The sequence below is a fragment of the Podarcis liolepis genome, assembly GCF_965112155.1.
Source record: "Podarcis liolepis genome assembly, chromosome: 5".
NCBI lineage: Eukaryota > Metazoa > Chordata > Lepidosauria > Squamata > Lacertidae > Podarcis > Podarcis liolepis.
In genome coordinates, this window is record NC_139556.1 from 68,361,878 (window position 1) to 68,386,894 (window position 25,017).

Below are 25,017 nucleotides of genomic sequence, written 5' to 3' on the forward strand. Positions count from 1 at the left end.
AGAAAAGCTAGGAGTCAAATGGCTCCTGGGACCTGGGTTGTGCGCGCCAAAACAGAATGTCTCGTCGCCATTTGGTGGGGAGGCAATTCACATAAGAGATACATTGTTGATATCACATTTTTATCAGAAATTGTTTAATTTGGTGTTTACAATAAAAAATACTGGTGCCATACTTCAGTTTTCAAAACACTCTACTCTTTATTGTTAAATAATAATAATAATATTATAATACTTTATTATTTATACCCCACCCATCTGGCTGGGTTTCCCCAGCCACTCTGGGCAGCTTCCAACAAAAGATTAAAAATACATTAAAACATTGTCCCTGTGGAATGCCCTTCCACCAGATGTCAAAGAGAACAACAACTACCAGACTTTTAGAAGACATCTGAAGGCAGCCCTGTTTAGGGATGCTTTTAATGTTTGATGTATTACAGTATTTTAATTTTTTTTGGAAGCCGCCCAGAGTGGCTGGGCGGGTATAAATAATAAATTATTATTATTATTATTATTAGCCATTAAAAACTTCCCTAAACTCCTTAACATATTGTCTATCTTTAACACATACTTCGAGGCTTCAAAGCACAAACATTTTGGTAATCCTTGAGCGTCAGCCAGGCGCAAAAAATGGCACCCAGACTTTTTGAGGTGCTCGCAAATGGAGAATCTTTAGGTGCAAAATGTGTCTGGTGCCCTGCTAATTTCGATACCCTGGCAAAGAGGTATGGGAAGCCACAGTGTTCTGCGGTTTTGCTTTTGTCTTGCAGGCTCCTGCGGCCTTCCCCAACATGGGGTCCTCCATAAGTTTTAGACTACAACTCCCATCAGCGCCAGGCACTGTGCTGAAAGGTGTCAAGAGCCATGGACTTCCGCTCTGAAGCCTATGGCTCCCACTGTCAACCCAGTTCACCTGCTTCCCCTGGTACACACAACAAAATCCCCCCCCCCACCACAATGCCAATCATTCTTAGCACGTCAGCTGCAGCCTGAGCCACCAACTGCCTCTCATCACTCACCAGCATGTCAAATTGTGCATGCAGGCTCTGAAAGCAGCGGGAAAGGCAAGCAATTGCTAGCGCTACAGATACGTGCTCCTCCTTATCGCCTCTCTGCTTGTGTCCAGACTGCCCAGGAGCAGGAGAAAGCAAAGGCTGGCAAAAGGAAGCAAACACCAGGAGCTGATAGTTCTGCCATATGCACATGCCCAGTGAATTTTGACTATTTTCCCTATGGGGCTGCAGTAAGTGCTGCTGGTGCTGTCAGTAAGTGCTGCTGGTGGCTGACAACTCCCCAACCCAGAAAGGGGCAGGTCAGAAGCAAAGCAGCAGCAAACACTGGGAGATCCTGTTAGTACCACAGAAACACACACACACACACACACACTCCTCCTTGCCCTACAACATGCCGTATTTTTCACTCTATAACATGCACCTGACCATAGCACGCACATAGTTTTTAGAGGAGGAAAATCCGTAGGCATGCCACCCGTAGGCATTTCCTCCATAACACGCCCTTACTTTCTAGGAGGAAAAAAGTGAGTGTTATGGTGCAAAAAATACGGTATTTGTGTTTTGGTGTGACTGCAGGCAACATTAGATGTTGAGCAGGGTAGATATACAGAGGGATCTTACTCAGGTTCAGCTGAATGAAGAAAGACCACCTCATTTATCAAACCTGTTTGACAAGAGTCCACAATTTCACATAGATTCTTTCAGGTAAGTAATCGACTAGTGTAAGTATCAAAAGTAAGCTTCAATGTAAGGTATGTCATCCGTAGTTTACATAGTTACAAGGGGGAAATCTCACATGAAAAAGAACGACCCTGCAGCTTCCAAGAGTTTCACACCATACAGGGCTTTAAAAAATCAAGTTACTAATGGCACAGAAGTTAAGCAAGACAACATTTTATCCAGTCATTGATAAATGAGGTGGACGTAATCTATTAGGAGGTGGACAAATGTATCAAAACCAAGATGAAGTTCACCTGTAAAGGTGGTTAGTGTAAGATTTTAGACAAAATCTGATATCTTAACCCAGGCATAGGCAAACTCAGCCCTCCAGATGTTTTGGGACTACAATTCCCATCATCCTGACCACTGGTCCTGTTAGCTAAGGATCATGGGAGTTGTAGTCCCAAAACTTCTGGAGGGCCGAGTTTGCCTATGCCTGTCTTAACCCAACCTCACCAACACTAACAAAAGTAGTGAAAAATTTGTGAAAAATAACTAATTCAGAGTACATTCCCAATAGGGAAGGGCAGCTTGGGCCCAATGCTGTTGTGAGTTTTCTTTATTAAGCTGATTTATTCGTAGGACCTGCCTATCTGGCCCCAGCGTGGTGGTGACATACAGGTGAACTGACACGCTTCTGCAGGTCCCAGGTTCAGAATTTGCTCTTGGCCAGAGTCCTGATGCCATCTCGCCTTACACTTAACATGTTTTGTGGACCTGCATAAGCACACAGTGGACTCTCCACATTCTGCTTTCCATTGCCCAAGTGAACCACAGAGAAAGGGCTGCATGGATATATGAGGAACAAATACCTGTGACATGCCAAGTGTGCATACCAAGCAAACTCCCAGACAGGGAATCATTCGGCAATGTTTGTTTTGCTTCTGCAAATCTGTGTTGATTTACTGCTGATAAAGATTTGTTCCAGCCAAAAAAACAAATAAAAATCCTGCTGATTTATCCCTTTCGATACACATCACCATCATGCACAGACATATAAAGTTTGCTGTGGTTTAGACAGACAGGCAAACACAGGCATATTACATCACTCCCCCCCCCCCAGCTTATGCCTGCCACCCTGGACTCACCAGCTGTCCAGCAGAGCTATTTCTGCTTGAGTCACAGCAAGCTGTCTCTCATTTGTCACGAGACAAATACGCTTCCCCGAGAATGACTAATATTCATTTGGAAGTAAGAACTGGAAATTGGAAACACTGGATGCTAGCCCTGTACTTGCACAGCTTGGCATCGCATGCCACTGTTCCCTCAACAAAATGTTTGCGTCGCAAATTGCTTTGAGCATCGATTGCACAGAAAGGCACTTTAGAACTTTTAGTACAGCTCGGGCTGAAGTACACAGGACCGGTTTTATTTCTGTGCTCCCCTTGTTACCTAGCGGGGTGGGTACCACACAGGCAAGTGATACAATTACAAGTGGATGTGCATCTTCTTTTATGTTCTATTCACTCTCGACCTGGGTGGCTGCAGATGTCAATACAGCACACAATGGTCCAGACTGGTTCCCTTCTTAGGGAAGTTCAAGGTTCTGGTTTTAAAGCCCTAAAAAGTCTTTAAAGTCTCTGACAGTGGAGGCATAACATCGCCATCCAGGTCAGAAGGAAGGCTCTAATCATCAAATGAATTCTTATGGAATTAATATTTGTTGCATTATTGTTTTGACAAGGGTGTGACTTTGACTTGTTTTATATTTTTATATGTGCTGTGTATTTACTATATTGACTATCCAGATAAGTTTGGTAACAGAGTTGCTTTCTTTGGGCTTCCCTTAGAACAAAAAGTGGGCTATAGGCAATAAATAGGAAGAAACGTCACAGAATACAGCATCGTTTATACAAAACACAGAAGCCAGTTTTTCCTAAATACAAAATTTGCTTGACAACGGCCCAGAATTTGTCATTTTTGTTGAAGAACGTAACAAATCCTTCACATCCTTATGGACTTATCCAATTACTGTATTCCTAACAGAGAATACATTATGTAACCTTTAATTAAATGTTCTTTGAAGCCAGTTAGTCATTCCTGGTTGTACATAGTTGCAGACTGTCCTATAGGATGTTTGGGGAAGCTTGTAACTAAAATTTCACCGAGGAAGCAAATAAGGCAGGGACCACTGTACAAGCTTAAAAGTAATTTGAAATGTTGTTTGAAATGGGAGTTGTGTTTAAGAAGCGCCCTATGTTCTCTGTAAAGGAGGTGGGAGGAACCTATCCGCGGGGATATGATGACTCAAAAGATTTCCAACACAACAGTCACAGATTTCTGTTTTTCTACATAGCATTACAGTGGAGGCCTGTTTGCCAGCTGTGTAGAGGGAACAGGAAATTTCCCATCAGAAAGTAGTTAAACAAGAATGACACAGGCATGAAAAAGAGCTTGGCAAATCTTCTGATAAGTATCAGCAAAACCCACTGCCTGTCAAGGGTCTGGGTGTCGGGACCCTCTGTACTGAAGGCCCTGCGCTGACTGTCAAAACTTCAAGTTAATTACACCAGTCCCAGCTTCTGCTTTTCTGAACCTGAACATCTTGTAATAATGACATGTTTCTGGAAAAACTAAACTGTACGTCAATGCCCTGTCTGAGGTATAAAAGGATAATTGTACAAAAAGGGTGTTTTCCCCCCAAATTATATTTGTTACACATGACAAAAACTGAAACCATCTCTTGCCTTCTTAACTGAACTTTTAACTCTGCAGCACTCTGAAACCTGCTTATGCTCCTTTCTAGCAAAGAAAAGTATTAGGAACTTTATTTCTATATACTAAAAGCAAAAGAAGTAGGTATTCCAGAGACTGGCCTTCACCATGCATCATGGGTAAATGTTTGAAACCTCTCTATACCGCAAGAATAGTCAGAAACATGCCAAACCCTGTGACAAAAGAAAGCATAAACACAGGTCTCTGCCATTCCTGTATAAAAGTTAGGCAGCCAAAGTAAAAAGAAAAGAATAAGGATATTGTAAGATCAGAACATAAAATCAGCCATGTTGGATCAGGCCAATTGCCCATATAGTCCAACATTGGGTTCTCTCAGTGGCCAACCAGATCCCTGCAGAAATTCCACAAGCAGGGCCTGAATGCAATTGCACTCTCCCCACTTGAGATTCCCAGCAACGGGTTGTTGTTGTTTTGCACAATGCACACTGGGGCCACCTCAGTCCACATTTCCAGATACCTCCCCAAGTGGCTGGTGCTAGGCAGCATGGGGGGTAAAGCCCCCATCTATAAAATTCTTTTGAGCGTTCCAAACATTTCATTACAATGGCTCAGTTCACACATCATGCCAAACGCTAACTAATGATTTACCATGAATGAACCAATATGGGCTGTTTTGCTCCTCCCTGCTAGAACGCAGTGGAAACAAATCACGATTCCCAGTTAAACCGGAGATCATGGACCGTTTTGCTTAAACAAGCACTGATTGGTAAGCCAAGAACAAAACTTTGCTACTGACTGTGGTTTGGTGGGAATGAAACAAAGCACAATTACCAGTTCAAATGTAAAGCTGAGCCAGGAATCATGGTTTACTCCCATGTGCAAAATGGGGCATTGTCAGTAACTCTTAAGAATCTCCTGTTAAGTGAGATATTGTCACCATGTTGCAGATGGAGATTGGGCTGAGAGACAGTGGCTTGCCTAAGCTACATAATTAATTAATGGTGACTAAGAACTTCATTCATAGCTCAAACCTTTGACAACTACTGTACTCTATACCACTGGCCTTCAGTGGGTGAGATGGGACCCACTAGATGGTTGTGGGGCACTACTATAATGCAAGTACAGTGGTACCTCAGGTTAAGAACTTAATTCATTCCGGAGGTCCCTTCTTAACCTGAAACTGTTCTTAACCTGAAGCACCACTTTTAGCTAATGGGGCCTCCTGCTGCCACTGCGCCACCGGAGCATGATTTCTGTTCTCATCCTGAAGCAAAGTCCTTAACCCGAGGTAATATTTCTGGGTTAGCAGAGACTGTAACCTGAAGCGTATATAACCCGAGGTACCACTGTATATGGTAAAAGATTAAGGAATAGGTTCCCATACACATGTTTGGGTTAAAAGTGAGCCTTGGGCCTGAAAAGGTTGAAGATACCAGCTCTCTCCATTCATACAGCAGAAGCTAGAAATGGTATCTATTTTCATTTTGAATTACCCTCAGTTTCCTCTTTGAATTACTCTCCTTTGACGATGCTGAGTTTAAACTCAACAATTTCAAAATGGACACCAAAACTTCTTCAGTTCTGTATCCTAACCAATATGTCCAAGTTGATCTCAAACTAATGAACAGAATGCAGACTTTTTCGGAGCTTTCATTAAGGTTCACTTCTGTGGGGGCAGGAATGAACACACTAGTTCCACCCCATCACCCTCTGGGAGTGCAACTGTCCAGTATTCAAGGAAGCCCCCGGTGCATTTTAGAACCTTGGGAAATCAGGGTTCTAAAATGTATGGAAAACCTCCATGGTGAGTACAGCACCATGCATACAGTGACCCTCCAACTCACTGGGGCTGCTTGGAACAGCAACAAGGTGTGGAGCTAACACATTCAGGATTGTACACATGTTCATTGAAGCTGTATATGAACACTTGTCTGTCCTACTGCAAAATGGTCAATGGCTTCTTCGCAGTTCTAAAATTGTTGGCGTTACAAAAATGTCTTATAACCAGAATACATTCAGCAAGATTTACGTATCCTAGCAATTTTCTTTGCAGTTTTCTTTTTCTTGCATTTATGCGTTAGATACAAGCTGTTTAATGCATAGCTTATTCCTTTTGTTGTTTATAAATTCCTCCAGTCCTCTGCCTGATAGTAGAAGGAGGTTAGCTTTATTACATTAATTACCTCTCCTAATGTTTCCAAATATATCGCTTCTACTTTATTAACTTTCCAAAACACATGAAGCATGAAGGCCAATGGGATTTGGCACTTCGAAAATAAAGATGCTTTTGCCCCTGGGTGTCTGTACACATTCTGTTTTGACAAACAACTCCTTTGCGATGTCACTGGAGCACATTTGGTAATAAGCAGCCTAGCATTATAGTTGAATGCTTTACTTGAATGCTAACTTTTAGGGCTTACTTCTTAAACTCCAACTTCTGAATAAAAAAGTGCACAATGAGCATTTTATAAAAGTATGTGTATGAAAACTTAAGGAGAATAAAGAAAGGAATTACAGAAACAAGAGAACATACACGTCTACTCAAGTATTTGACTGTAATTTTCACCACCATGGCATGCCCTAGGGCAGAGGCAGCCAACGTGGTATCTTCCAGATGTTGTTGTTCAACTCCCAGCAGCCCCAGCCACCATGGAAATACAGGAGTTGTAGTCCAGCAACTTCTGGAAGACATGTTACCTACTCCTGCCCTAAGACAAGAGAGGGACTGAGGCCAATCAGATGCTTGTCCCAGGACATATTTTCATACATTCAGTTAATATATTGAGGAGAGCAAAATCATACCTACTGGCCCCAAGCCACAGATAGAACAGGGGTGGAGAACTGGATCTGCCTGGGGGGTTGGTGTCATTCTTTCCAGAGGAAGCAGTTTGGAATCAACAGCACTTCAGGAAGCACTCTGAATCCAAGTTGTTTCCTCCAGAACACTTGGCTGCAATATAGACTTCCCACTAGGAACTCCCCAGTGCAGCATATACCAGCTGAACAGAGCCCACAATTAGCTGATGATCCACACTTTCTTGTAGCCCTGTACTGTGCTTTGGAGCACCAACAATCAGCTGTCAGCTGTCAGCTGCAGGTTCAAGGAATCTGCAAACCCTTTCTTGGCCCAACTGCAACTGGCAAATGGGCATGACTAGATGAAAATGGCTTGGTGGACAAAATGTGTACGTGTGTGTGTGTGTGTGTGTGTGTGTGTGCGTGCTTGCCTATTTGGGTCCTAACTGGGTCCACAGGCTGAAGGTCCACTGCTGCCATAGAATGTAAAACGTTTGAATCCAGCTGTACACAGACCTCCTTGATTCTGCGAACCATCTTCCCTCTCAACAGCTGCCCTAGAATCTTGTAAAGCAGTCAACAAATATTTTAGATAACTGATTCGGAAGAGAGATTGAAAGATGCTGCAGGCAACTTATTCTGAATGTGATATTCTACACATGCTAAGAGTTGACAGGAGGTGTGACTAAGTCAGAGGTTTGTTCCTGCTGCTTTTGCAGTAATTCTCTATTTGCGGGGGAAGCAGTTTCTGAACAGGCCCAGGGGTGTTTACTCCCCAGAGCTTTGCTTGTGTCAAGAGAGCTTCAGAATACACAATTTAAGTTCCTTCATGGGACGGGGGGCAGAATTGTCAGAAAATATCATTATCATTTCACTCCCCAAAGTTGTCTGTAATAATTAAATTCAGCTGCACTATTGAATTTTATTAAACAATCCTTTCTGTCAAGGAAAAAAAAAAGGATAAGCTGATGGGCCTAGTTCCCATAGGCTTGAAAACAGTCTTCAAATAAAGCAACAGATGTAACACAACTCCAGGCATCTTTTCAACCCATGAAAATAACTGCCAGCATGCACTGAGGCCTACAAAGAAGCTAGGTGACAGACACTCAAGGGCTAAACTCTATCCTCTGTTCCCAACTTATGTGTAGAAGGACTCAAGGGGCTTGTTCGCACAACAAGTTAAAATGCTTTAAATGACTTCGAGCACTCTAGCAACAGTAAGCATTCACACCCGCATTCTTCTCTTTTCCATTTGAAAACTCCAGGCAGTTTCAACTGCACAGCCGGGGCGGCCTCACACATAACCTATTACAAGCTCACATTCTGTACCTGAGAGAACAGCAACCTTTGCAAAATGTGCACACAAACTTTCACCTTGCAAACATCATGCTGGGTAGCTGGAGTCAATTGCTGTTCACAGCATGTTTCTATGGCATTCCAAAAGTGAAAGCTATAGGCATGTGTATCAGAGGTACCTTCTTTGATGAACACACCCACCCAGCTCTGTGGCTTAACACCCATTAATACTGCAACATGTGAAGGGGCCCTGAAAGCTGTTCAAGGGCTTCCTTTTTCAGCAGAGATTAATCCTGAAACCAGTATTCAATTCTAGTGCTCGGCTCAAAGACCTTAATAGAGAATAGGCAGAGATAACTTTCCTTCACCACTGAGTAACCACAGACCAACAAAAGGGATTGGGATAAAAGCTTGCAGCCCAACACCTCTTCACTTAGAAGCCTTCAAAGGGGGTACAGTGGTACCTTGGGTTACAGACGCTTCAGGTTACAGACTCCGCTAACCCAGAAATAGTACCTCGGGTTAAGAACTTTGCTTCAGGATGAGAACAGAAATTGTGTGGCGGCAGCAGTGGGAGGCCCCATTAGCTAAAGTGGCACCTCAGGTTAAGAACCGTTTCGGGTTAAGAACGGACCTCCAGAACGAATTAAGTTCTTAACCCGAGGTACCACTGTATAGCAAATGTAGTCCCCTCCAGGTGTTGTTGACTACAACTCTCATCAGTCCCATCCAGCTTGTGAAGGGCACCATGCTAACTCCCCCCTACTTAGAAGATGCTGTTGTTATTTTAAACTCACCCTTTTTTGCTTGATAAAAAATTATTCTGAATTTTACACCAAGTGGCAAGGTCTGAAATTTTCTGCATCTTGAAAAAATTAGAATTCAAGAGATCTCATGGGCAAGTCAAGTACCTTTTTTGTCTCCTCTACCATCCCAAAGCTCATTCTAACAAAATGTTAACCAAGTGAAACTTGCAGGCAGTGTTAGAAACTCAGGTATATATAAATGGCTCCTTAAACCAGGGTTACAGTCGCCAAAACGGAATGCCTAGTTGCCATTTTTGGGCCAAACGGCTCAAAAGTCGTATTTTTCAATACAACTTTTTGGTTCCTGAAATTCATTCTGATTGTGCAGATAGAATATAATGGATAGAATTCTATAGGATGTGTTGCTAGTGTGTGAAAAAAGTCAAGATCCAAGAATGCCCAGGCATGCACCTTCAGATGGTGGAGACATCAGGCGCCAACCTGGCACCCGGGCACACTTGGTCACAAGTGGCCAATAGTAAAGGTAAGGGTACCCCTGACCATTAGGTCCTGTCGTGGACAACTCTGGGGCTGCAGCGCTCCTCTTGCTTTATTGGCTGAGGGAGCCGGCGTACAGCTTCCAGGTCATGTGGCCAGCATGACTAAGCAGCTTCTGGCGAACTAGAGCAACACACGGAAACGCCATTTACCTTCCCACCGGAGTGGTACCTATTTATCTACTTGCATTTTGATGTGCTTTCAAACTGCTAGGTTGGCAGGAGCAGGGACCAAGCAACAGGAGCTCACCCCATCGCGGGGATTCGAACCACCGACCTTCTGATCAGCAAGTCCTAGACTCAGTGGTTTAACCCACAGTGCTACCCGCGTCCTTTTCAAGTGGCCAATAGCGGGGTGCAAAATGAGCCTGGTGCCTAGCATATTTTGAATGCTTACAGGTAAAGAAACATAATGGTATCAAAATTGGATCTCTTTTAAGTGGTGTTACGTATTTTTCAACTTTGCAACGCTTTCAAATGATGTGAGCACACTGCAGAATTTATTTATCAGTTCATTAGAGCCTGTTGGGCAGGAGAGGGGAACCTGTAGCCCTTCAGATGTTGCTGGATCACAAGTGACCCCTGGCCTTTAGGGCAGGGGCTGAAGGGAGCTGGAGTTAACATGTTCACAAGCTCCCCACTCCTGCTCTAGAGGAAAGATGAAGTTCCACATGTAGCAATCTCTGAAACACGCTGAAATGCTGCCTGCCTCACAGCAAGAAAAGCTCATTAGTCACCAAATTAAACTCAGTAATTAAGTAAGTGTAATTGAGGGGAGTTAAAGAGGGGGTGGATTATAAAAGAACTTTTGTGTGTGTGTTATCCACCAAGCAAATAGTTTGGATAGCAGAGATTAGCAGTGAGCAAAACCCATCCACCTCAAATTCAGAATGAACTGGGTCTTTCCCATCACTGTCATGGAAAAAAAGAAAGTTTGGGCTTTTTCTGCCTTCTGCAAAGTCACATTTGAACACTGGGAAGTGCATTTTAAAAAATATTAATATTTCTGTTCGATGAGCCAAGAAGAATTAAGAAAAATGATGCGTCCCAGAGTTCACTTGCCAATGCTTCTAGCAAGCTCAGAAGTTTTCGTTGGAGAGTAGGGGTTGGGAACCTGTGGCCCTCCAGATGTGGCTTGACTACAACTCTATCGTCTTTGTCCACTGACCAGGTTAGCTGGGGCTGACAGGAGATGGATAACCTTCCGAGGAACTCAGGTTAACCATCCCTGCTGCAGACTGCCAAGAACTTAGGGAGGTGTCTTCGTAGTGGGCTTTTCCTCTTCCCCTTGCCTTGTTATACAACCAACCTGGGAGAGTGAGAAAGGAAAGAAACTGACAGACAAGAGAGCTGGTTTCCTGGTTCAGATTAGATCCTGGTTTTGTGTGCCTACAGTAGAAGGCATCTAGGATGGACCCATCACTGTGCTGAACATCTCTGTTTGGAAGATAGCTGAACACCTAGACTCAGGAGTGTAGAACCATCACTCCTTCACATGAGGAAATGACAGGCATTTCAAATCTTAGAGAAGTTATAGGTAGATACTTATATGTGAACCAATGGCATTTTTAAGATGTGGGAGTTACAATCACCAGACCTTTACAAATGGGCAAATTGACTCCATCTCACATTTTCATGAATCCTGTTTCTGCTAGTTTCTTGGTGAATTCCTTGCATTTCCAGCAATTTGGGGATGGGAAGAAGAGAGCTGGGAATTTGTAAGCCAGAAAGGCTTACAAATAGGAAGTTTCCAGTGAAAAGATCCATGACATGCTGCAATGTCTTTCCTACTTCCAGAGAACCTCCCCACCTCACAACAGTAAGTTTGCTTGGGAAACTGGCAAGGATGGAAGTCTGGTCATAAGCCATGTCCGAATTCTGAAGGTGTCACCATGGGGCAGGATTTCGAAAGTGTGTGTCTGTGTGAGGGGTGGTTGTATTCCAAATCTCATACTTCTGGAATTTCTACTCACTGTGAGCAAGGAGGAGGCTGCCCAAGAACACATACATTCCTCCCTGAGGTTCTTTGAAAGTTATTAATTACAGGCAAGACAGAAAAGTTTCTGCATCCTCCAACGCTTGGCCAAAATGAGATTTTGCTCACTCCCTGCACTAGAGAGAGGACAGAGCAGTGATTCCCTTGTCAAGTGTCCACAAGACACTGCAAAGTACAACAGTCACAGATCTTTTCACTGGAAACTTCCTATTTGTAAGGCTTTCTGGCTTTATACAATCACCGTTCAATGCTCTGCCTTTTGTCCCTGCTCCTGGAAGGTAAGATTTGGGGAAGGAGAGTAGCCTAAGCACAATTGGAGGCCTAGACAAAATTCAAAGGGATTTTGACTCATTGTAAAATAGTTGTTTCTGACCTTCCACCAGAATTCAGCAACATTACTGTTTATAATCAATGAATTTCATATGTCCTTAGATTCACACCAAGTTATCCTACTTTGGGTTCCTCTCTAAAGGGCTGCTTTATAAATGGTGTTTTCTAGATGGAAATTGAACAGCCAATTCAAATTCAGTAAGCCAAGGTGTGGAAAGCTGCTGGCAATTGTATCATAAAGCTGGGTATCACTTCTGTGGGACACAGACACATGACTTATGTTGCAGTTATATTTAGGCATTTCAGACCTAAGTGCTCTCTTAAACATTATCAGTAACAAGAGTAAAATATTTAATTTATGACTATGACATGAGACTGCTTCACTGCAATGCAAAAAGGAATGTTACTTATAAGGATAGAATTCAACACCCTAGACAGCTGACCCAGAATTTAGTGACAAGCAATATGGTACACTGCACATTTCATTGGTAAAAAAAAGAAAAAACCTCACATTAGCAGCTTTCCATTTACTTGTAAGATAAAACACAGTAGGATGAAATATTTGCTTCTACAGTCAGTTGTACTAATGACATATTCTAAAATATTACATATTCCCTGGAAGAAAAATTACAGAGAAGTTTCAGGAAAGTAAACAAGAGCCATTGAAGCTAGTTTAATATGTGATAATTAGACACTTCTAAAAACAACATGGGACGCAGGTGGCGCTGTGGGTTAAACCACAGAGCCTAGGACTTGCCAATCAGATGGTCGGCGGTTCGAATCCCAGCGACGGGGTGAGCTCCCGTTGCTCGGTTCCTGCTCCTGCCAACCCAGCAGTTCGAAAGCACATCAAAAGTGCAAGTAGATAAATAGGTACCCCTCCGGCGGGAAGGTAAACAGCGTTTCTATGCGCTGCTCTGGTTCGCCTGAAGCGGCTTAGTCATGCTGGCCACATGACCCGGAAGCTGTACGCCGGCTCCCTCGGCCAGTAAAGCGAGATGAGCGCCGCAACCCCAGAGTCGTCCACGACTGGACCTAATGGTCAGGGGTCCCTTTACCTAAAAACAACCTACATTTTGTTAATCAATACAGAGAATAATATCTCCTTCAGGGAGAGGCAGCAGGCTGCTTTCCCTTCATTCTGCCTATTTCTACTAACATCTTGTGTAAGGAGGCATATCATTTGATGGACTTTTCCCAGACTGAGAGAAGAACATGAACGTGGAAGTCTACAGGGAGCAGGCATAGGCTCAGTGCAAGCTCAGAGGTCATGTCCATATCCACTTTTGGGGTGGCATGGGCAGAAAGGGCAACAATGAGCACCTACTGTTCCCAAGAGCTCCCTAAATTGAATTAAAAAGGCCCAGAAATATAACACATAGGGAAGTGGGCTAGAAGATGTTAAGAGCCCTGGGAATGAAAAGTACCACCCATTCTTCAGAGCTTGGACATGTCATAGGGCAAGGAATGGAACATTAGCAAGTGGTTTTCGAGAGATCACAGTGAGCTGAGTCCCTCATAAAAGTTTGGGCACATGTCCCAGACTAACCAGTGTTATTTCAATCAAAATGCTCAATACTTGCTGACACAGCATAGAGCAGGTTAAAATTTTGTCAGAATACTTTTTTCTCTTGCTCCAACTTCCTGAAAAAAAATAGGGAATTGGTCCATTTAATGGTGAATTTCAATGAGCTACACACACACCTCTAAGAAAGCATACCAATCTCACTTTTCTGAGGTAAAGTCTGTTCCTGAAGGATCCTTTTTGAAAATTTAATAAACTATAAATGAAACAGACATTTAATGAAAGGTAAATAGCCCTTGTTAGAGATTAAAATATTTCTAATGTCATACTTGGGAATCAGGCATTTATCATGCTTTTAAATGCAAATATGTACACCTATCTTCTGTTGCCTCACTAACTCATATAGTCAACAGTGATGGCTGTTTGTGAATGGCTAAGGCTGCCTTCAGAAGTGGGGTTTATTGAATTAGTTTTAATGGTTGTAGTACTAGTGCTTCTGTCCTGATTTTTAACGTTTCTTTTACTCTGCAGTACCTGCTGCATTATGGAACTGTGTCTTTTCGACTGGCACTGCCATGCTGCACTAAATTTAATTCATACCAGTGAGTGTTGTGTGGCACAACAATGAACACTTCTGCCCATGCATGTGTCTGTTCCCCCATGATTCATGGTGTGGTGTGACAAAATGCCACCCAAAATTTCATTGTGTGACCTGTGGGGGCGTGATCCATGAAAACTGCAGGAAACATACCACACAAAACTGCCACAATAATCTGGGTTTCCCAGTTTGGAAATGGTTTTGTATAGAAACAATTAACACAGAAATGAGCTCTAAACTTCTGCTAGAAGCAGCCTTCACATTGTGGAAATTAATAGGGAAGGAAACACTAAGAAGACAGAATAAAGTGCTGACTGAATGCGGCCTTAATCATTCAAATTTCAACAACTTTGGATGAAATGGCTCAGCAGGAAAATCCAAACAAGAAAGAAGGAAAAGTACAAGCCAGAAGGTTAATACAGAAGTGTTTACTTTCCCCTAAGCGTGCTTCCCATGTTAATACAAGACACCATCATTCAAACCTAAACCTTTGTTTTGGATATTTATGTTAACACCACTCAGAATTCAGATGGAACATTGTTTTCAAACAACAGCAGGCAGGCTGAAGCAAGCATATGAAATTATGGCCTTCACATACCTGACCACGAAGGCTGCTGAGACTGTGCTGTATTGTTAATTACAGCGGTACATGATGAGACCAGCAGCTAACTTACATGAGTACCACTATGGAGGGAAAAGGCAATGCACACACACATATCCAGCTTCTGAAATGCATGAAATAAGCCCACAGTTACATCACTAAAACACTCAATAGGGATGAGGGGATTCTGGATTTCAGTAGCATTCTGTACTTTCAAATGGTCACCTCAAGTGGTTGAGGGGGAAAAGTTCCCCCATATACAGTCGTACCTTGGAAGTTGAACAGCTCAGTTCCTGAACGTTTTGGCTCCTGAACGCCGCAAACCTGAAAGTGACTTCCGGTTTGTGAACTACTTTTGGAAGCCAAACGTCTGGTGGGGCTTCCGTTTGGCTTGCAGTTTTGGAAGCTGAACAGACTTCCAGAACGGATTCCGTTCGACTTCCAAGGTACAACTGTATAACTCAATCAATACAAAGAAAATCTGTGCTGAGAGAATATACTTTACAGATCTACTTTACAGATGTACGGTACATTATACAGTTTGACAGCAAAGCATCCTCTTGTTTTGGGCAGAAATGAAGTAGGCACATTTCTCCCCTTTGGGATTAAGAGCAGCAGCCTTCACCTACTGATCACTCACAAAAGTTGATTTATTTTTATTTCTAACTTCTTCCTCTGAGAATATGAAGAATGTCCAGCAATGCTACAACCTAACATCACTAAATGCGATATGTGAATAAAATAAAGAACTCACGATCCACTTCCTTGAATGGGGCTCTCTGTAAACCTATTATGCCAACGAAGTTCCTCAATTTAACTATAAACTGAATCAAGCTTAGAATGACAACTTCTCAAAGTAGCAGCCAAAATTGTTAACCGGAGGCTCCTCAACAATGGCTGGGAAGTGCTGGTTAGCAAAAACTATAGCTGTATTGTCACCATAACTGATCAGATACCTCACCCAGCAAGTAACACAGGTTATCTTGCCCAATGCTATTCCACCCATCGATCCCTACTCATAAGCCAAAAAAGGTCCTTCTTACTCCTAAGTAACCAATATGGCAGTCCACTACTCTAACTACTGGATGTAGCCGAATCCCCAATCTTACTGGATGGAAGCAGAAACGACGTAAGTATTACAGCATGCTGCTGTGATGCTGTTAAACATGGTATGCTGACATCTTCTTGGAAGCAAATCTAATGTGGATGATTTCCTTGCTGGGGTTACCTAGACAGTGAATGGAACATGAATCTGACAGAGGGAGCGAGGGAGCATTGAAGCCTCTGCCGTTCAGCTATTAAAAGATTCAAGTTAAATATGATCCGGGCATGTGGATAAGTGAAAAGGGATGATAAGTTTTATATATTTAAGAAGCTACATCCATGAATCATCAAGCACTGCAGAGTGATATGAATAGTATTAATTAATCTCACAATAAACTTCCCTGTGCTCATAAATCACTGCTTGCCTACTGCTTACACTTGCTAATGGTGTTTTGGCCTTACTGTACTAATTTTTTTTAATATTAAAAAGGCTGTCTAAGCAAGGAAACCCACTAGAAACATATCCAAAGAGTGGGGAGGGGAATCTTCACTGAAGGCATAAGGTGTCGTGTACTGAAGCAAATGCTTTTTAAACAAAAGACTTGGGTTATACAACTGTTCTTGTAACTGCATATAACCAAACCATTACCATAAAGAGGATGGCATTGGACATTTACTGTGCTGTCAATTTTGACCACTCACTGTATTTCCCATTCATATAAATGAAAACTCACAAACATCTATTTGGTGAGGCAGCTATCTAGAGTTGTCATCATTTGAAGGGAAAGAAGATTTAAGCCTCAATCATGTGAAATTTTCCAAAGCCAGACCTACTACTCAGCAGGGTTTGATAAGCTATTAAAAAGAGAGAGAGAGAGATGATAAAATAAATGCTTTTATTTTGCACCAGTGGATGAGTGATGCTTTTCAGGTTTTCTGCCTTAGGCTCCAAAGTTTTCAGAGCAATCTGTTCAATTTACAGCACGTGGTTCCAACTTCCTGCAGGGCTACATACAGAATCCATGTGATCTTGCTCCTTCCCTTCCCTCAGCACCCTGCCTGCACTGTACCTGACAAACTTTCTCTGCACAGTTTATGCAACTTGTAGTAACTTGGTAGTATCAAAGAAAAAAACCCCAGTTAAAATCTCAAAGGAGGAACCAAATGCAAGACATCTCCCCCCCCCCCCGGCTTGCTCATTTCTACTCAGAAGTAAGCCACAGGCTTAAAGCCTGACAGGCAGAATACGAAAAGAAAAAGGCAATGGGGAGATAGGTAGAAAACTTTCTGGTGATGGTGTTCTTTCTGGTGATGGTGGGCATGCAAGCTTCCCCACAGCTGGCCAAAGGATGGGGCCAGACTGGGCACCCTCATGCTGTGCATTTTTTTTATAAAGGTAGGGGTGCAAATCTCCAATTAGTCCTCCAGAACAAAATTCTTTGCCGTCTGCTTAAATTCTTTGCTGTCTGTGCAACAGGGAGGGCAGTGACAACCCTGACATTTTGCCCTTGGGCAGCATAAGGACAGAAACTGATTTCCAAATGCCCCAATTGTTCCTAACAATGAGAGGCTTTCATTAGCCCATAAATTGAAACCTCACTTCTTCTCCCACTCCCCTCCCCAGACTGCATAGCCAGAAGTACAGGATCTGATAGCGTGGACATAGGATTTCAGCCCAATGAAGCACTGCTGGTACGTCATGGCAAGCCACGTCTCACGGCTTGTTGCTCCCAGCTGCAGGGAGGAGAGAGAGAGGTGTAAGCAATTCACTAGCATGTACCAACATGCCCCTAATTCATGCTAAACTCTGAATGGTCGCTCAATGCCTATGCTAGACAAAGAGAAGCTCATGAGAGTGTTGTAGGGTTTCTGTTGCAAGGAAGAGGCCTTCCTAGCAGCCATTTACCTAAAAATGATCCCCTCTGAAATGTTTAACAGAATTGAATCAACAGAATAGAATTACTTCTCAACGCCCACCCTTCAAAAGCCAGTCCTCCCAGCAGTCAGTAAGTACTGAAATACTTTTTACATTACACTTGATTTTAGCCAATACACTAAGAGGTGATAATTACTTTCAGTTGGTGGGGTTTCCATTCTGGCACAAATGGAGCTGGATGAGGGTGAAAATATAAAATAATGTTTTTTAAAGCATACTGACTCAATTATATAGCATAGTTTACGGTTCTATAAAATAGCGCTATTTTTGCAAGCCAACATCACTTGCCATAAAGCATCTGTGCTTTAGTCTAATAAACGGTTGATAGGGTATATAACTGCGATCAAATTGTCCCGTTGTAACTACTGTAAAATCTACTTCTAAAAAGTCAGCAGCGTTGCACTTGAAAGCATGGTTTTGTTATGCACTGCCATAGCCGAACTTTTACAAGTTCTCCTTTACTCCTTAGCATATTTAAAAAACACACCAAGAAGGAACAAAGAAATGCATTCTATGGCCTTTGGGCAAGTAGTACAAATGAGATTAATGCACTGTCTTTTAAAAAATTTAACTGGTGCATTTTAAGTATCTTGTTATGTAAGCAGCTGCTTTATTTTAAAAGTTTATTGACTACATATTACTGAAAACTGCAGTCACTGCCCTAGCTTGCAGTTTGGTCACTCATCATGCACTGATAAGCATTTGAGTGCCTGCTCTCTAAAGAGGCATATTCCTATATGCGAAACCCATTATCCAAGTATGGATCCTTATAAAGGTATGAGAGAGGTATTGGCAGGCTTAGGAGAAGCCCAAGGTTTGCAGAAGTATTAACAAACCCAAAGGAGACCCACTGAAAACAGTCCAATGAGAACTGAGCACACCCAGTGGGCATGGAGTGCTGATGGATCTGTTGGGAGGGGGAGTGGTTGGCTGGCTGCCTGAACAGGAGCACGCCACACTGCACCAATTTGTTGCAGCTTCCACCTGTTTCTCATAATACTAAATCCGACAAAGTAACCTGACTCCATGGGAATGAAATGCTAGAGACATTATTGCATCCATCACTGACACAGCGTTCTAAAATTTTTGTTTCAGTGTAGATGTATTATAACAAGAATGTCCCATATGGGGAAAAGGAAGAAAATAAACCTTAATAATGTGAAAAGCTGGGCAATCTAATTGTTCCTGTATGTTTATGAATAGAATGAAATAAAGATTATGGAATTATTATTTAACTGATTGCACTACGTTGTGACAGATGTGCAGAAACTGCAACATGCCTCAAAATGTTTACAACGCAGGACACCGAGCTGATACTTTTAAGAGCAGATTCGATGATACATTAGTAGTAACTCCTCTGACTTTGCATCAAGAAAACCAGTGACAAATTTAAAAATTCCTTCTAGTAGCACCTTAAAGACCAACTAAGTTAGTTCTTGGTATGAGCTTTCGTGTGCATGCACACTTCTTCTATCTGAAGAAGTGTGCATGCACACGAAAGCTCATACCAAGAACTAACTTAGTTGGTCTTTAAGGTGCTACTAGAAGGAATTTTTTTATTTTGACTATGGCAGACCAACACGGCTACCTATCTGTAACAGTGACAAATTTGTTTGAGCCACAACTCGTAACACATTTGTGTATAATTAGAACATTAAAAGTATGGTGCACAGATTCAGAAAAGGGCAACTAAAATAATCATGGAACATGAAAAGAAATATTAAAGCATTTGGAGCTTTTAAGGTTTTTTTTGGGGGGGGGGGAGAAAGGAAGTATGAAGAACATGACAGAGGTGTACAAAATTAGGAATGGTGTGAAGAAATTGAACAGAAGTTTCCTTCCTCTCTCATAATACTAGAATATGGGGTAATCCAGTGAAACTGAACATTGAAAAGTTCAGGAAAAAAACAAAAGGAAGCATTTCACGCAAGACATCATTATAATCTATGGAATTTGCACAAGCCATATTAATGGCCATAAACATGGATAGCTTTAGGGCAGGCATAGGCAAACTCAGCCCTCCAGATGTTTTGGGACTACAACTCCCATTATCCCTGACCACTGGTCCTGTTAGCTAGGGATGATGGGAGTTGTAGTTCCAAAACATCTCAAGGGCCGAGTTTGCCTATGCCTGCTTTAGGGTTAGACAAAGCGGGTTCTCCTTCATGGAGAGCCCGTGTTGTGGTGGGAGCAACCATGACATTCCCTGTTGCTGGGCGGGTTAGTTTGGATGGCCACGGATTTGATTGGGCACCTCCAATGTTGCTGGGGAAAACGGATTGTTGCAATTTTATTTGATTGATGGGGTGCTATATAGGTCCCTGTGTGCAGCATCGAGCTTCTTCTTTTTGCTGCGCACATCGGATTACCCGCCCACCCTCCCTTTATTTAGGGTTTCTTTGCACTGACCTTGCTATGCCTGTCATGGGGTCATTTGCTTTGGAGCAGGGGCCTGGTAGGAATTTTACCATTTGGCTGACTGGCTGGTGCCATTTGGGTTTTGCCTACTGCGCAGCAAATCGTCACAACTTGTAAGTTGCGGTTAGGCATTGGTTAATTTTTTGGTTGGTGGAGGGGATGAGGTAGGCTGTGCCTGCCCCTTCAATGCTGCTGCTGCTGCTGCAAGGGTATTCCGTTAAAGAAATCCAAGGGCTCGCCAGGCTTTTGTCCATATCCCTGACAAAGGGCTAGGGCATACAAGAGCCCCAGGGAGCATTTGGGGAGAGGTGTGAGACTGGCACCCAGCTTTTCCTCTCCCCAAAATTGCTTACCCTTACTGACTTCCGCACGAGTGTGGTTGTCTGTTCTGTTCCTACCTCCAAGTGGGAACAGAGAGTCGCTAACCAATGCCTAAGCAACTACTCACTTACTGTAATTCAATAAAGTTGTGGCCAAAAACCAAAACAAAAATGATGTGTGAACGTGTTTTTATTCAGGGGTGTCTTGGGGGTCCTCGACACCCAATTCCATGGAGGAAAAGGCCAAAGTGGCAGTGTAGTATTGGAGACAGGATGGCCACAGCTAAGAAGAAAGGGCGGCACTTTCGGACTAAACTCATTATTTGAAAGCAAATAATCTTTTCATTTCTCTCTTTCTCTCCTATTTAGTAAGATCGATGCTCACTTCACTTCAACAGCTCAGGGAGGAATTTGATCCTCACATTCTCTGTTAAAGAGCAACAGAACAAATCCTCCGTTTCCCCATGTCTGCAGATGGTAAGAAGTATTGCAATATCTTCCATCTAAAACTGTGGAGGGCATTAACTGAAACCCGAGATGGGTGAGAGCTTTCTAGAGCGTATTTATTCGAAACCATTAAATAATTTTCAAAGCACAATATTCCAGGGACAGTCTGCAGCAGCAGCCAGAGACAGATCACTCTGCATGTACACCACACCTATCAGTCTGAATTCCTGCTTAGAAGCACACTTTCCAGATCCATCATCCATAAAAGTAGTTTTCGGGGAGGGGGGGCAAATGTATGAATCATCTGTAGTATCCTATGGTATCAGGTATTTGGTTTAGCCATGCTGGGTTGAATTTGTTCTAGCAAGCATATTTTTGGTAATCTTTCCTCTGGCGGAGACAACACCTTGAAATGATAATTTAAAATGTGTAACTGAACTCTTACTTCTCCTGAGAGACTTTAAGTTTCAACTCCTTAGAAGACTGAAGGAGTGTATAAAGGCACACTTAATATAGTTCACAAAAGTTTGTTCTGAAAATAATTACAATCAGATGCTCCGTAAAGGTAAAGGGATCCCTGACCATTAGGTCCAGTCGTGACCGACTCTGGGGTTGCGGCGCTCATCTCGCTTTATTGGCCGAGGGAGCCGGCGTACAGCTTCCGGGCCATGTGGCCAGCATGACTAAGCCGCTTCTGGCGAACCAGAGCAGCACACGGAAACGCCGGTTACCTTCCCGCCAGAGCAGTACCTATTTATCTACTTGCACTTTGAGGTGCTTTCGAACTGCTAGGTTGGCAGGAGCAGGGACCGAGCAACGGGAGCTCACCCTGTTGTGGGGATTCAAACTGCCGACCTTCAAACTGACTTCCGGGGTGGCGCCATCGGCAATGGTGGACTCCCTCTGAACTGGAGGGACTAGCTCTGCGTGAAACGGGTCTTTTCCGCTACGGCGAAGCGGGGACCCCGCTAAAAATCACAGGCGGATGAAGCCTGTGACCATGGGACTCGGCGGGCACCCTTAGCGCCCCCCCAACCCGCAAAGGAACCCACTAACGGGCTCTGAAGTGAAGAGGGGGAAGTGGCGCGGTGCTGTGAGTCAGCTGCTATTTCCGTGAAGCGAAGCCGCACAGCCGTTGCTGGAGAGCGCTGCCTTTTTCCTGGGACAATTTGGCTTCTAAAATAAGCACCCGTGAGTACCTAAACTTTGAACAATCGGACTTTAAATAAGGACTTGTGAGCAGAAAGGAATTGGACTTAAAAATTTACTTTAATTTGGCACTGAAACAGGAAGGTCTAAAAAGGAAGTCAGCCTTCCGTTTCTTTGTAGACAGAATAAAGCAAAGACAATATAAACTAGAGCTCAGAAAATCGCTTCTAAAGGATTGGCTTTCATCATTTAAAATTGTTGAACCCCCCTTCGGCAGCAGGAGAAGAAGAGGGATCTCTTTTTTGGACTGTTTAAACCTGCAGAAGTGAGTTTAAAGTAAAGTAACTTTCCACCATCCTGATCCTGGAGCGGGGTGTCAGGACTGACATTTGAAGCTCATTGACCAGAGACAAACGTTTTTGACAGATATTTAAAGGAAGAGAAACATAGTGATTCCATTGTTTCCTTTCGCACTTTAAAGGAACAAATATTGACAAAATATCTCAAAAAGGATACTTTGTTGCAAGAACAAATAGAAGTTCTCCCCCTAGAGGGTGACTGTGAAACTGTAACTAATTCCAGGGAGCTTGCAGCTGTCTCAGATTACAATCGTGGAAATGGACTTGTGACCTTGTAGGACAATGTATTCAGAGGCTCTGTTGTGTGCTCTCTGTAAAACAAGTGCCCTACTGGTACAGTTAAGTGAGAAGATGGATTTGATGACTAATGCGGCCAGAATTTTTGAACAGGCAGTGGGAAACTATGTGGAGCCCACCCAGGAATTAGATCAGGAGTGTGTCCTGACAGAGCAGATGAGAGAAGAGGATGTTGCTGAATCTTGGGCGCCAGAGATGGAGGGAGCTGCGGCCTTGCAGGAACAAGAGCTTTTGGACTTGACAAATGAACTTGGAAAAAGCCAGATTTGTAAAGATAAAGTTTGGATTGGTTTGGAAATGGGGGGTTGGATAGACCCCCCTATGCAGGAATGTTTGGACTTTCCGAGTCTGGCAATGGGCCGTGAGATATTTGGAGCTGTGGGGGCTCTCAATTTTGGAGGGATGCTGAAACATCTTCTTAAATACCACATGGAGTTGAGTCTGGACTATGGAAAAGGGGCTGATTTGTTGAAAAGGGTCAAAAACATCATCAAGCTGGAGTTCCCACGAGTGAAAGGAGAATATGAAGAAGAGCTGTGGAAGGGACATGGAATAGACTTAAGGGCCTCGGATATAAGGTTACCAGGTTAATGCGCTAGATCGATGGGATAAAAAGGACTGACAAAACCCGGGACCAGGAGGAAGGGACGCTGGATGAAGATTGGATTGTTTTTATTTCTCTTTTTATTACCAGGATTGTTTTATAAAATTGATGAATGTTAGAAAAATGTTGGAGCGAAATTACTTGGCTCTAGCAAAAATGTTTAAAGAATTAGGTAAGAATATTATGGTTGTGAGAAGTCGGTAAAAATAAGATTTAAGTTTTAAGTTTTTAAGGTTTTCTATAAGATAAGATGAAAATAGATTAAGGTAATGTAATGACAGAATACTATGAAATATGGAAAGGATTTGCTGCATAATTATTAACCAGGATACAAAAAAGGGGAGGAGGAGGAGGTCAAAGAAAGAAGGTAATGACAGTTGAGGATTTGAGAATGATGGATTTATTTTTGTCTGTTTGCAGTGTATTTTTGTTTTTTGAATTTGTATTGTTTGATGTGGTTTGTTTTTTCTTTGTTTTTTTTCTTTTTTCTTTTTCTGCTTTGTTTTTTCTTTGTAATTTCAAAAATTTTCAATAAATATTATATATAAAAAAAACAAACTGCCGACCTTCTGATCAGCAAGTCCTAGGCTCTGTGGTTTATCCCACAGCACCATGGTGCCCCCAAATTCAGGTACTGCTTGGACAGCCCTAATAAGGCTTTTTAAATTGGAAGAACCTACATGCTCCCAGATTCAGGTAGGTAGTCGTGCTGGTCTGACTCATTTGAAATAATAATAATAATAATAATAATAATAATAATAATAATAATAATTTGTCCAGTAGTTGGTCTCCAAGGCACTACTGGACATTTTTTTTAAACTTTTAAATTTATTTCAGCTACATGCTCCCAAACACTCTCCAGAATCTGAGAATTCCTACTGTTGTCTTCTCAGTTGTCACTGCAGCAGAACTGAGATTTTAACAATTCTCAATGCTCGATAGTATGGTTTTCTTTGTCGAAATATATGGGAATCTAACCACGAGTGTGAACAGCTGATTTAAAGGGGACTTTTCAGTTTTAACTCAATTAACATTCTTACAAAATTGACTCAAGGCTGCCAGCAGTCAATGGAGTAATACCTGAGCAAAGGGGAAAGTGTACTGTCAGCTGCATAGAGAGCACGTTTCCCCCTATGATAGGGACAAGTATATCTAATATCTGAGCTCAGTGTCAATACCATGTAGAACAAAGCAATATTGCTGCTTCATAATGGTCAGAAGCCATCACTACACATAGTCCTGCAAATCAGCAATGTCCCTCTGGCAATGATCTCGTGATGCTTCCAAACAGTTCTATCTGCTGTCTCGTATCATAATACTGCATAATATTCTCTCACATTAAAACAGAAGAGGTGTGCATCCAGATTCCTTGGTTGCTTACTGTGTTCCACTGTGTTCAATAGGGTTTACTCACAGCTAGGTATGCCTGAGATTGCATTCTGAATCTCAAAGGGCGCAGCAATACGTGCACTTTGTAGGTGGCAATGGGGAGGGATTCAGGTGCAATGAATGCTAAAATAGAAGCTGTGTTTGAATAAGGCAAGAGAAATCTCCAAGGTGAGTAATAGAACTAGATAGAAATTCATATGCTA

The 25,017-nt window shown here is 42.6% G+C and overlaps 1 protein-coding gene and 1 long non-coding RNA gene across 2 annotated transcripts in view; both read right to left on the reverse strand.

Annotated features, from left to right (window-relative positions):
- GPC1 (glypican 1) overlaps positions 1 to 25,017 on the reverse strand; it is a 192,522-nt gene that overhangs the window by 156,083 nt on the left and 11,422 nt on the right. The gene's annotated exons all lie outside the window — the stretch shown is intronic.
- Positions 13,569 to 17,962, reverse strand: LOC310707601. Its single transcript, XR_014526609.1, has 2 exons — positions 14,028 to 17,962; positions 13,569 to 13,980 (listed from the first exon to the last, which is right to left on the reverse strand). It is a non-coding gene; the product is annotated as an uncharacterized lncRNA (long non-coding RNA).